A 12,993-nucleotide genomic window follows, 5' to 3' on the forward strand; every position below is an offset into this window, starting at 1 on the left:
GGGGTAACATAACGTCCCAATAAACATCATCATTGTATTTGCACAGCTATTGAAAACATGTATATGCCCATCCTTGGAAAGGTGGATCAATTCCAATACCACATATGAAGGCAAAACCTGGGGGAGCACAAACGATTCCTCCTAGAATGCTCTCATTGATAGCCTCATTACTTGGAAGCTTCATCAACACAATATTCAACTATGGATCTCTTCTCTTGTAGTGTTTCCAAAAGTCTTTTGCATGGTACTTAACATATGGGAGTTGCTGGCTTAATTTATTCTTTTTTCCCTTTAAGACATTTTTCCATTAAATAAGGGACAGAGCGAGGGGGTCCTGGGGTAAGTTGTGGTTGGTCTCTAATGACTAAGGATAGTATCAGACAAAGAATGGACCTATTAATATGTTGAAGAAGTTGAACCTGAGAGGTTAGGCCAGAGAGAGGTTGGTCTGGGTAAGTGGTAATGTTAGGAATATCTGAAGAGTCAGTAATAGGCATTATGAGGGTTCTATCCCAGTAGCTATACTTTGTGACAACTTTACAAAAGAATGTTCCTTCTGTCCTGAACATTGGGACAAAAGTGAAAACAATAATTTTCTATTTTCATAAGGAGACAAATATTTGGTAAACAGTTCAACTGAGCTAATAGGGTGGGTCTTACAGTCCTGGTCCAGATTCTTGAGTGAGCTGTCTACCACTGCTGTCATCTTCCTGTCCTGGCTTGATGGTTGTTTTTAAGGTGAGTTTGAGTTTCACAATTCTCTCTATAGGCCAGTCCAGTGCGGAGGCTCTTTTGAAGTGGGAGGTATGAATTCAGGAGTCAATTCCCTTCAGTTTCATTGTGCATGAGCTAGTTAGGAGTACCTGATAAGGGTTCTTCCATCTAGGTTAGAGAGAGCCCTTTAAATGTCTTTTTCAGTTTCCATGATCTCCTGGTTATAAGTCACAGGGCATCTGATCTTCATCCAAAGGTAGATTACCAAGATCAGCTTCAGAAACAAACTTAGAATATCCTTTTAATAATTCAATTGAACTTCACAATAATGTAACATAGTAATGAGGAGCCTTCTAGGAAGTGAGTTTAAGGTAGAAAATACCAAACCTCAAAGATAGTAACACTAGAAATATCTATAAAGGTGTATTGTTGAAATTTCTCTCTAAAATTACCCTTATTTCTATCTAATAGTCAAATTAAGACTAATTTGTTTGCAAAATAAATCTGGCTTCAATAAACTTGGTCTGATTATTTACATAAGGGTAATTGATCATATAGGCTCTTTTAAATTTGGCTTTCCTGGAACTTTTCCTAAGGAAACTCACATTGAACTTTTTAAAAAAGGCCTCTCAAGACCAGGAAAGCCATACCATTAAATTCTGCCTGCAATACCTACAGATTTAGGTGGATTCCTCTCTTCTTGAGGTTCTTGCACCTGTCAGAAAGTGCCCTTTCTTATTTACCTGGAAAGGTTGTTGGGAAGCTAAGAGTTTCCAAATTCTGGAAGGATCAGGTATAAAGATAAATGCTTCAATTCTATTTATAAATGTATAACTTATTAAATTGCTGCAAGTCATAATTAGCGTAAAGGGAAAGGTTCCCTTATATCTGTAAAGCAAAGATTAAAGGCCAGTAATATTGCAGAAAAAGTCATAAAAATTATCCTATTTATCAATTCATTCAATTCCATGAAACTAATTCTTTTTCTGCTTGAGTCCAGTTTCTCCATTAGTTCTGTCGAACTTGCCTGATGACTGAGGGTGATAGTGACAGTGATAATTTCAAGAATTTTGTGAGGTTTTTGTTAAGGCTTGTCTGATTTGTCCAGTGAACTGGGTGCCTTGATCACTGGAGACTGAGTAAAGTACCCCGAGTGGAAAACACATCTAACAGTTTGTCATTGTGAGGGCATCAGCCTTGCAGCAAGGGAGCAATTTAACCCATCATACAAAAAAATGGGGTTTGCCAGGGAGCTAGAAAGAGCTATGTGGCTGCCTTGGGTTTCCTGTAGCACTGATTGCTTAATTCACAGCTGTTGATTTCCCATCTTAGTTTCTCTGATTTAGGAGCAGACTGTTGCCATGTTACAGGGACATTAAGATAGAAAAAGTCCGACAATGAGGGATTAATTTTTTGCAGGAGCAGAATGAACTTTATACATGCCATAATCTTGACAGATTCTGTTGTTGTTGCCTTTGCATGTAAGTCAGCTGGGCATTTCCCTGATACTTGTGTTCAGGCCCTTTAGTGTGACCCTCAGTGTTGATGCCAGGTAACACTTTATATCAGGACACATAAGACTTCCAGGAATTTCACATAATTTCTGGAGCACTTATAGTACATAATGTACTGGCATTGAAAGGCTTAATATTACCTTTTGACAATGCTTCCCATGTAATTTAACATACCAAATAAGACTCATTAATCTCTGAGATGCTTCAGGACCAAAAAAAAAAAAAAGTCACTTTCTTTTCCCTTAAAATGCATTTCCATTCTTCACACCCTTTGCTGAAAACACACATCTTATTTTCCTAGTAAATGGAAATATTTCCCTTATTATTTCTAGTAGTTTAAAATTACATGTAATTTTTAACCCTTAAAAAAACCTTAATCTCTAGCAAAACCCAAGAAGCAAGAAATTGTAAATTGTTTTTCATACTAGCATTTCCTGATTGGCAAACTTATGAACATATTCCATAACCTCTAGAAACATACATTTTCTCAGAACAGAATTTCTTTTCTCAATGTGGTACAATACATGAGCCCAGTTAAGCCCAAACATCTTTAGTTTCTCTCCAATAAGACAAAGTAGGACAACTTAGACTTGCTTAGTCATTGATTTGACAGTATTTTATCTTAATTAGAAATGATCTGAATCTTCAGTGAATTCCCATCATCTAACTTAATTTAGCAAACACTAAAATTTCAAGTTACCAAAAGTCTGGAGAAACTATTTTTAACTAGGCATACCATAAAACATAACCATTCTTAAAGAGTTCACCTAAGAACTTTTATCCCATTTAACTCTATTACGTATGAAAATATCATACCAATTTCTTGTTGACAAATTTATGATCTTATAGACATTTTAGTAAACCTAGGTACAATAAAAGTATTGTACTTAATGTTGATGACTCTAAAGACATGTCTGTATTAAACAACTTGAACTTGTTTTTCATTAAAGATAATCCTAGATCACATGATCCCTTAAAAATTTGGGTTAGTTTTTTGTTATATTTAGAAATACTTGATTTGTAAGTGCTTACTTTTAAGTCAATTCAATAGAGCTCTTTCATAAGTTAACAATATCATCCAGAGGTAAAAACATTTATAACAGATATACATAAATCCAGAGAGACAGATCTCAGTTTTCCTGCTTGAGTTTTAAAAGGCCTCTTTCCCTTTTTTTCCCCTTTAGTTTTAGGTTCTACTAGTTGAGTCAAGATTATAGTCTCAGGCAATGTGGCCTGTGTTTACATTTCAAAGACTTAAGAGTTACGATTTCAAGCTTTCTCTGGAATACTTTTGTTCTCTCAGGAACAGAATTTTGAAAGTGTGTTTCATCAAGCCAGCTTTCATTAAATGTGCAGGCAAAAATGAGTTCTGGAATGTCAGAAGAGCTCTACTCCAGCTGTTTTAGGGTTAGAAAAGTATTTTCAAGTATTGGCTCCATAACAATTATAGAAACCAGCTGCAGTTTCAGTGGGTGGCTGCCTATCCGGGAGCCGGTAAGCTTTAGAAACACAATTTCCCACTTTCTTTCAGTTTTGTTTTATTATATGGTACAAATCTTTCCAACTTTAAGCCACATTAAAAAAAAAAAAAAAAAAAAAAGTCAGCCAACCCAGTTCACTCAGAGCTTCCCCGGAGGCCTTGTCTCTTCTGTTAACTCTGGGAAACTGCTCTGGAGTAGTATGATTTCAGCAGTTTTGTATCTTGTCAGAACAAAGAACAAATAAGTCAGAGATGCAATCAAGATTTTAAAAAACAAAATTAAAAAACCCAGCATGTACACAGTGAGTCAGTTTGGCCTTGGCACCTGGGAAAGGAGTCTCATCAAAGGAGTCCCAGCACTGGCATCCCAGGAAGAGAGGCATTTAATCTTTATTTTTAAACATGAACATTCTTTACTTCTGGTCAATACACCCTTTTCTTTAATAAGAAAAGCAGAGGGGGGAGACCAGGCCAAGATGTTGTAGACAGCCCCCTGAGCTCACCAGAATCACAACTATGTGCAGAACAACCATCAATGCAAAAGACTGGAAGCTACTAGAAGAGATTTTCTACAACTGAAGACATAAAGAAGAAACCACAACAAGGGTAGGAGGGACGGACTTGCAATATAATCAAGTCTCATACTCCCAGGTGGGTGACCCACAGACTGGAGAATAATTATATTGCAGAGGTTCTCCAACAGGAGTGAGAGCTCCAAGCTCAACGTTGGGCTCCCCAGCCTAGGAGTCCTGTGCCAGGAAGATGAACCCCAAGAGCATTTGGCTTTGAAGTCCAAGGGGGCTTAATTTCGGGAGTCCCAAAGGGCTGGGGGAAATAGAGACTTCACTCTTAAAAGCACACACAAAACCTCAGATGCCCTGGACCAAGGGCAAAAGCAGTAATTTGATAGAAGCCTGGGCCAGACCTACCTGCTGGTCTTGGAGAGTCTCTGAGAAATGGGGCATGGCTGTGGCTCACCCTGGGTATATAGACCCTGGCCACAGCCATTCTTAGGAGCTCCTTCTACCATGTGGACCCTAGCACTGGCAGGTGCCACATGCAAAATCCTCCCTCTAACTCATTAGTGCCAAGACCTGGCCCCACCCAATAGCCTGTAGGTAGGCACCGATGCTGCGATACCTCAGGCCAAGCAACTAACTGGGTGGGGACACAGCCTCGCCCATTAGCAGACAGGCTGCCTAAAAGCTTCCTGAACCCACAGGCACGTCTAGATGCAGCCCTGCCCAGAGGTCCAGGACACAGCTCCACCCACCAACAGGCAGGCACTGGCCCTGCCTTCCAGGAAGCCTGCCTTAGCTTCTGGACAAGGCTCACCCACCAGGGAGCAGACACCAGATACAACAAAATCACAGTCCTGCAGCCTACCAACCCAGCCTGCCCACAGAAGGCCAGACCCTGCCCCAGGACCAGCTAGGCCCCGGCCCTGCCCACCAGCAGGCCAGCACAAGATTTGGGACACCCTAGACCCTGTATCCAACTGTGTCATAAATAAACCTCACCCACCTGCAATCTGACACCAGCTCTGGGATTCCTGGGCCCTGCAGCCAGAACCCAGGACACAGCTCTGCCTGCCAGTAGCCTGTCATTAATCCCAGGACTTGGCTTCACCCACCAGTGGGAGGGCAATGGCCCCTGAGTCTTCTGGACCCTGACTCCACCCACCAGTGAGCCAGCACTAGCCCCAGGGCCTCCTAGGGTTCTGTAGTCAGCCACCTAATGACCAGGACCTACAACCTGCAGCTGGCAGCCTCTGCAGAAGGCAGGGCCTGGCAACCAAATGGACTAGGGACCAACCAAGCCTACCAGACCACCCACATAGTCAGCCCACCACAACAGAAGGACCAACACAGCCCTCAGAGAGGGAACCCCCTATAGCATATAGCTTGAGTGACAAAAGGGGAGTGTGCTGCTGGGATGCGTAGGACACCTCCTACAGAAGGCCACTTCTCCAAGGTCAGGAAATGTAACTAACCTACAGATACATAAAACTACAAACGGCAACTTAGACAAAACAAAGCAGCAGAGGAACATGTTTCAGACAAAGGAACAAGATAAAACCCCAGAAGAACTAAGTGAAGTGGAGATAAGCAATCTACCCAAGAAAGAGTTCAGGGTAATGATTGTAAAGAGGAGAAGAATGGATGCAGAGAGCAAGGAATTAGAATTTTTAACGAAAGTTAGCAAATTAAAACATCAAGCACACTAATATTTGCATTATGGGGTCCCAGAGGAGAAGAGAGAGAGAAAGGGCCTGAGAACATATTTGAAGACATAATGGCTGAAAATATCCCTAACCTGGGAAAGGAAAAAAAATCATCCAAGTCCAAGAAGCACGGAGAGTCCCACACAGGATTAACCCAAAGAGGAACACACCAAGACACATTGTAATTAAAATGACAAAAATTAAAGATAAGGAGAGGATACTGCAAGCAGCAAGGGAAAGTAACATACAAGTTAACTCCCATAAGGCTATCAGCTGATTTTTCAGCAGAAACTCTGCAGGCCAGAAGGGAGTAACATGATATATTTAAAGTTATGAAAGGGAAAAACCTACAACAAAGAATACTCTACCCAGCCAGGCTCTCATGCAGATTTGGTGGAGAAATCAAAAGCTTTACAGACAAGCAAAAGCTAAAAGAGTTCAGCACCACTAAACCAGCTTTACAAAGAGTGTTAAAAGGAACCTCTCTAGTTGGGGGAGAAAAAGACCATAACTAGAAACAAAATTACAAAATGAAAAAGCTCACTGGTAAAGGCAAACCTACAGTAAAGGTAGGAAATCATCCATGCACAAAGTTAATAGGAAGGTTAGAAGACAAAAGTAGTAAAATCATCTATATCCACAATAAGCAGTTAATGGATACACACAAAAATTAGCTGTAAAATATGGTATCACAAACAGTAATCATGAGTGGAGGAGAGTATGAATGCAGGGTTTTAAAAAATGCATTTGAGGGCTTCCCTGGTGGCGCAGTGGTTAAGAATCCGCCTGCCGATGCAGGGAACACGGGTTCGTGCCCCGGTCCGGGAAGATCCCACATGCCGCGGAGTGGCTGGGCCCGTGAGCCATGGCCGCTGAGCCTGCGCGTCCGGAGCCTGTGCTCCGCAACGGGAGAGGCCACAGCAGTGAGAGGCCCGCGTACCACAAAAAAAAAAAATGCATTTGAAATTAAGAGATCAGCAACTTAAAACAATCGTGTGTGTGTACATATACACACACACATACATATACACCTCATGATAACCACAAACCAAAAATCTGTAGTACACACACACACACACACACACACACAAAGGAATCCAAACATAACACTGAAGATAGTCATCAAATCACAAGAGAACAAAAGAAGGAAAATAAAAGACAAAACAAAAACAACCACAAAACGATTAACAAAATGGAAATAAGAACATACATATCAATAATTACCTTAAATGTAAATGGACTACATGCTCCAATCAAAAGAAACAGAATGACTGAATGGATACAAAAACAAGACCCATATTTATTCTGCCTACAAGAGACTCATTTCAGATGAAAAGACACACAGGGATTGAAAGTGAGGGGATGGAAAAAGGTATTTCATGCAAATGGAAATCAAATGAAAGAGTAGCAATACTTAAATCATACAAAAATTGACTTTAAAATAAATACTGTTACAAGAGACAAAGACACTACATAATGATCAAGCATTCAATCCAAGAAAAAACAACAATACAAATATATGTGCACTCAATACAGGAGCACCTAAATATGTAAGTCAAATATTAATGGGCATAGAAGGAGAAATTGACAGTAACACAATAGTACTAGGGGACTTTAAGACCCCCACTTACATCAATGGACAGATCATCCAGACGGAAAAAAAAAAGGAATCACTGGCCTTAAATGACAGATTGGACTACACGTACTTGATATCTATATATACAGGGCATTCCATCCAAAAGCAGAAGACTACACATTCTTTTCAAGGGCACATGGAACATTCTCCAGGATAGCTCACATGCTAGGCCACAAAACAAGCCTCGGTAAGTTTGAAATCATAATCAACCATCTCTTCCAACCACAATGCTATCAGACTAGAAATCAAATACAAGAAAAAAAACTTCAAAAAAAGCCAAACATGTGGAGGCTAAACTATATGACACTAAACAACAAATGGATCACTGAAGAAATCAAAGAGGAAATTAAAAATTACCTAGAGACAAATGAAAAAGGACAATCTAAAGCCTACAGAATGCAGCAAAAGCAGTTCTAAGAGGGAAATTTATAGCAAATAAGCTTACCTTAGGAAACAAGAAAAATCTCAAATAAACAACCTAACCTTACACCTAAAAGGAACTAGAGGAGAATAAACAAAACCCAAAATTAGTAGAAGAATGAAATCATAAAGATCAGTGCAGAAATAAATAATATAGAGACTAAAAAAAACAATAGAAAAGATCAATGAAAATAAAAGCTGTTTCTTTGAAAAGATAATATTGATAAAACTTTAGCCAGACTCATCAAGAACAAAAAAAAAGGGAGAAGGCCTATATCAATGAAATCAGAAATTTAAAAAGAGACGTTACAACTGACACCACAGAAATACAAAGGATAAGAGACTATTATGAACAACTACATGCTGATAAAATGGACAACCTTTAAAAGGGGACAAATTCTTAAAAAGTACACTCACCCAAAACTGAAATAGGAAGAAACAGAAAATATGAACAAATTACCAGTAATGAAACTGAATCAATAATTTTAAAATTCCCAACAAACAAAAGTCCCAGACCAGATGGCTTCTAAATGTTTGAATTCTGCCAAACACTTAGAGGAGAGTTAACATCTATCCTCCTCAAACTATTCCAAAAAACTGCAGAGGAGGAACACTTCCAAACTCATTCTATGAGGTCAGCATCACCCCGATAGCAAAACCAGATGGATATCACAAAAACAAAATTATGGGCCAAGAACACTGATGAACATAGATGCAAAAATTCTCAAAAAAATATTAGCAAACTGAATCCAACAATATGTTAAAAGAATCATACACCATAATCAAGTGGGATATACCCCAGTGATGCAAGGATTTTTCAATATTTGCAACTCAATGTGATTTACCAAATAAACAAATTGAAGAATAAAAACCATATGATAACCTCAACAGATTCAGGAAAAGTTTTTGACAAAATTCAACATCCATTTATGATAAAATAACTTTCCAGAAAGTGGGCATAGAGGGAACATACTTCAAAATAAAGGCCATATACAACAAACCCACAGCAAACATACTCAAAAGTGAAAAGCTGAAATCATTTCCTCTAAGATTAGGAAAAAGACAAGGATGTACATTCCTGCCATTTTTATTTAATATAGTATTGGAAGTCCTAGCCACAGCAATCAGACAAGAAATAAAAGGAAACCAAATTGGAAAGGAAGAAGTAAAACTGTTTGTAGATGACATGACTCTATACATAGAAAACCCTAGAAATGCCACCAGAAAACTACTAGAGCTCAATGAATTTGCTAAAGTTACAGGATATAAAATTAATATACAGAAATCTGCTGCATTTATATACACCACCAACAAACTATCAGAAAGAGAAATTAAGGAAACAATCCCATTTACCATCACATCAAAAAAGAATAAATAACCTAGGAATAAACCTACCTAAGGAGGCAAAAGACCTGTACTTGGAAAACTATAAGACACCGATGAAAGAAATTGAAGACAACACAAACAGATGGAAAGATATACCATGTTCTTGCAGGGAATCAATATTGTTAAAATGACATACTACCCAAAGCAATCTACAGATTCAATACAATCCCTATCAAAATAACAATGGCATTTTTCACAGAATTAGAGCAAACAATTTTAAAATTTGTATGGAAACACAAAAGAACCTGAATAACCAAAACAATCTTGAGAAAAATCAGAGCTGGAGGAATCATGCTCCTTGACTTCAGACTATAGTACAAAGCTACAGTAATCAAAACAGTATGTTCATGGCACAAAAACAGACACACAGATCAATGGAACCAAATAGAGAGCCCAGAAATAAATCTACTCACTTATGGTCAATTAATCTATGACAATGGAGGCAAGAATATACAATGGAATGATGGGATATTTTAGGCAATAAAAAGAAATGAAGTACTAATACATACTACAACATGGGAGAATTTTGAAAACATTATGCTAAGAAAAAAACAGTCACAAAATGTCATACATTATATGATATCATTTTTATGAAACATCTATAATAGGCAAATCCATAGAGAGAAAAGTAGAACCAGGAGCTGGGAGCAAGTAGGAATAGGGAGTACTGCTAATGGGTCTGGGGTTTCTTCTGGGGATGATGAAAATGTTCTAAAATTGATTGCATAATTCTGTGAATATACTAAAAAACATTGAATTGTACACTTTAAAGGGGTGAATTTTATAGTATATGAATATCTCCATAAAGCTGTTTTATTTTAAAAATACCATTATACTGCTGGTAATTAAGACAGAAAAATAGAAATAAAGTTTAAAAAAAATTTACAGTGGAGAAAAGACAGTCTCTTCAGTAAGTGGTGCTGGGAAAACTGGACAGCTACATGTAAAAGAATGAAAGTAGAACATTCTCTAACACCATATACAAAAATAAACTCAAAATGGATTAAAAACCTAAATGTAAGGCTAGATACTATAAAACTCCTAGAAGAAAACAGAGTCAAGACACTCTTTGACATAAATCACAGCAATATCTTTTTGGATCTGTCTCCTAGAGTAATGGAATTAAAAAATAAACAAATGGGACGTAATTAAACTTAAAAGCTTTGACATAGCAAAGGAAACCATAAAGAAAATGGAAAGACAACACTCAGAATGGGAGAAAATATGATTTGCGAATGATGCAACTGACAAGGGATTAATCTCTGAAATATACAAACATCTCATGCAGCTCAATGTCAAAGAAAAACACAAACAACCTAATCAAAAAATGGGCAGAATATATGAATAGATATTTATCCAAAGAAGAAATACAGATGGCCAAAAGGCACATGAAAGATGCTCAACGTTGCTAATTATTAGAGAAATGCAAATCAAAACTACAATGAGTTACCACTTCACACTGGTCTGAATGGCCATCATCCAAAATCTACAGATAATAAATTCTGGAGAGGGTGTGGAGAAAAGGGAATCCTCCTACACTGTCAGTGGGAATGTAAATTGGTACAGCCACTATGGAGAACAGTATAGAGGTTCCTTAAAAAACTAAAAATAGAGCTATCATATGACCCAGCAACCCCACTCCTGGGTATATATCCAGAGAAAACCATACTTTGAAAAGATACATGCACCTCAGTGTTCACTGCAGCACTACTTACAATAGCCAAGACATGGAAGCAATCTAAATGTCCACTGACAGATGAATTAATAAAGAAGATGTGATGTATATATATATATACAATGGAATATTACTCAGCCATAAAGAAGAATGAAATAATGCCATTTGCAGCACTATGGATGGACCTAGAGATTATCATACTAAGTGAAGTAAGTCAGACAGAGAAAGAGAAATACATGATATCACTTATATGTGGAATCTAAAAATGATACAAATGAACTTATTTACAAAGAAAAAACAGACTCACAGACATAGAAAACAAACATTGGGTCACTAAAGGGGAAAGGTGGGTTGAGAAGGATAAATTAGGATTTGGGAGTAACATATACACATTACTATATATAAAATAGATAAACAACAAGGACCTACTGTATAGCACAGGGAACTATAGTCAGTATTTTGTAATAACCTATATGGGAAAAGAATCTGAAAAAAGAACGTGGATGTGTGTGTGTGTGTGTGTGTGTGTGTGTGTGTGTATAAACCACTTTGCTGTACACCTGAAACTAATACATTGTAAATCAACTATACCTCAATAAAAATAAAACTGTACCACTTCCCTCAAAAAAAAAAAAAACAAAAAACCAAAAACTCAAAATGAATTAAAGACCTAAATGGAAGATCAGAAACCATAACATTCCTAGAGGAAAACATAGAACGCTCTGACATAAATAGCAGCAACATTTTTTGGATCTGTCTCCTAAATCAAAGGAAATAAAAGCAAAAGAAATAAATGGGACCAAATTAAACTTAATTCCACAGCAAAGGAAATCACTGACAAAATGAAAAGACAACCTGAATGGGAGAAAATATTTACAAATTATATGACCGATAGGGGGTTAATATCCAAAAGACATAAAATACATAAACAGGTCATACAACTCAACGTCAAAGAAAAAAAAAAAAGAAACCCGATTTTAAAAATGGGCAGAAAAGAACCTACAGTATGCTGCCTACAAGACAGCCACATTAGGGCAAAAGTCATAGACAGATTGAAAGTGAGGAAATGGAAAAAGATATTTCTTGTCATTCTAGAAATGACAAGAAAGTGGGGGTATCAATACAAAATAGACTTTAAAACAAAGTCCATAAACAAAGACAAAGAAGGACATTATGAGGATAAAAGGATCAATAAAAGAAGATATCACATTCATTAACATATAGGAGCACCCAGTATAGGAGCATCTAATACCGATTCTTCTCAAACTCTTCCAAAAAATTGAAGAGGAGGCAACACTCCCAAAGACATTCTATGAAGCCACAATAACCCTGATACCAAAACCAGACAAAGACACTACCAAAAAAGAAAATTACAGACCAATATCTTTGATGAATATAGATGCAAAAATTCTTAACAAAGTATTAGCAAACCAAATCCAACAACACATAAAAAACATCATACACCATGACCAAGTGGGATTCATCCTAAATTCACAAGGATGGTTCAACGTATGCAATCAATGTGATACACCACATAAATGAAAGACAAAAACCACATGATCATCTAAATAGATGCAAAAAAAGCATTTGATAAAATTCAACATCCATTCATGATAAAAACTCTTACCAAAGTGGGTATAGATGGAACATATCTCAACATAATAAAAGCTATTTATGACAAACCCACAGACACCATAATATTCAATGGTGAAGAGCTGAAAGCCTTCCTGCTAAAATCTGGAACAAGACAAGGATACCCACTCTCACTTCGACACCATAATATTCAATGGTGAAAAGCTGAAAGCCTTCCTGCTAAAATCTGGAACAAGACAAGGATACCCACTCTCACTTCTTGTATTTAACATAGTATTGGAAGCCTTAGCACAGCAATCAGACGAGAAAAATAAAAGGTATCCAAATTGGAATGAAAGATGTAAAACTGTC

Source organism: Physeter macrocephalus, chromosome 12 (genome assembly GCF_002837175.3).
Source record: "Physeter macrocephalus isolate SW-GA chromosome 12, ASM283717v5, whole genome shotgun sequence".
NCBI lineage: Eukaryota > Metazoa > Chordata > Mammalia > Artiodactyla > Physeteridae > Physeter > Physeter macrocephalus.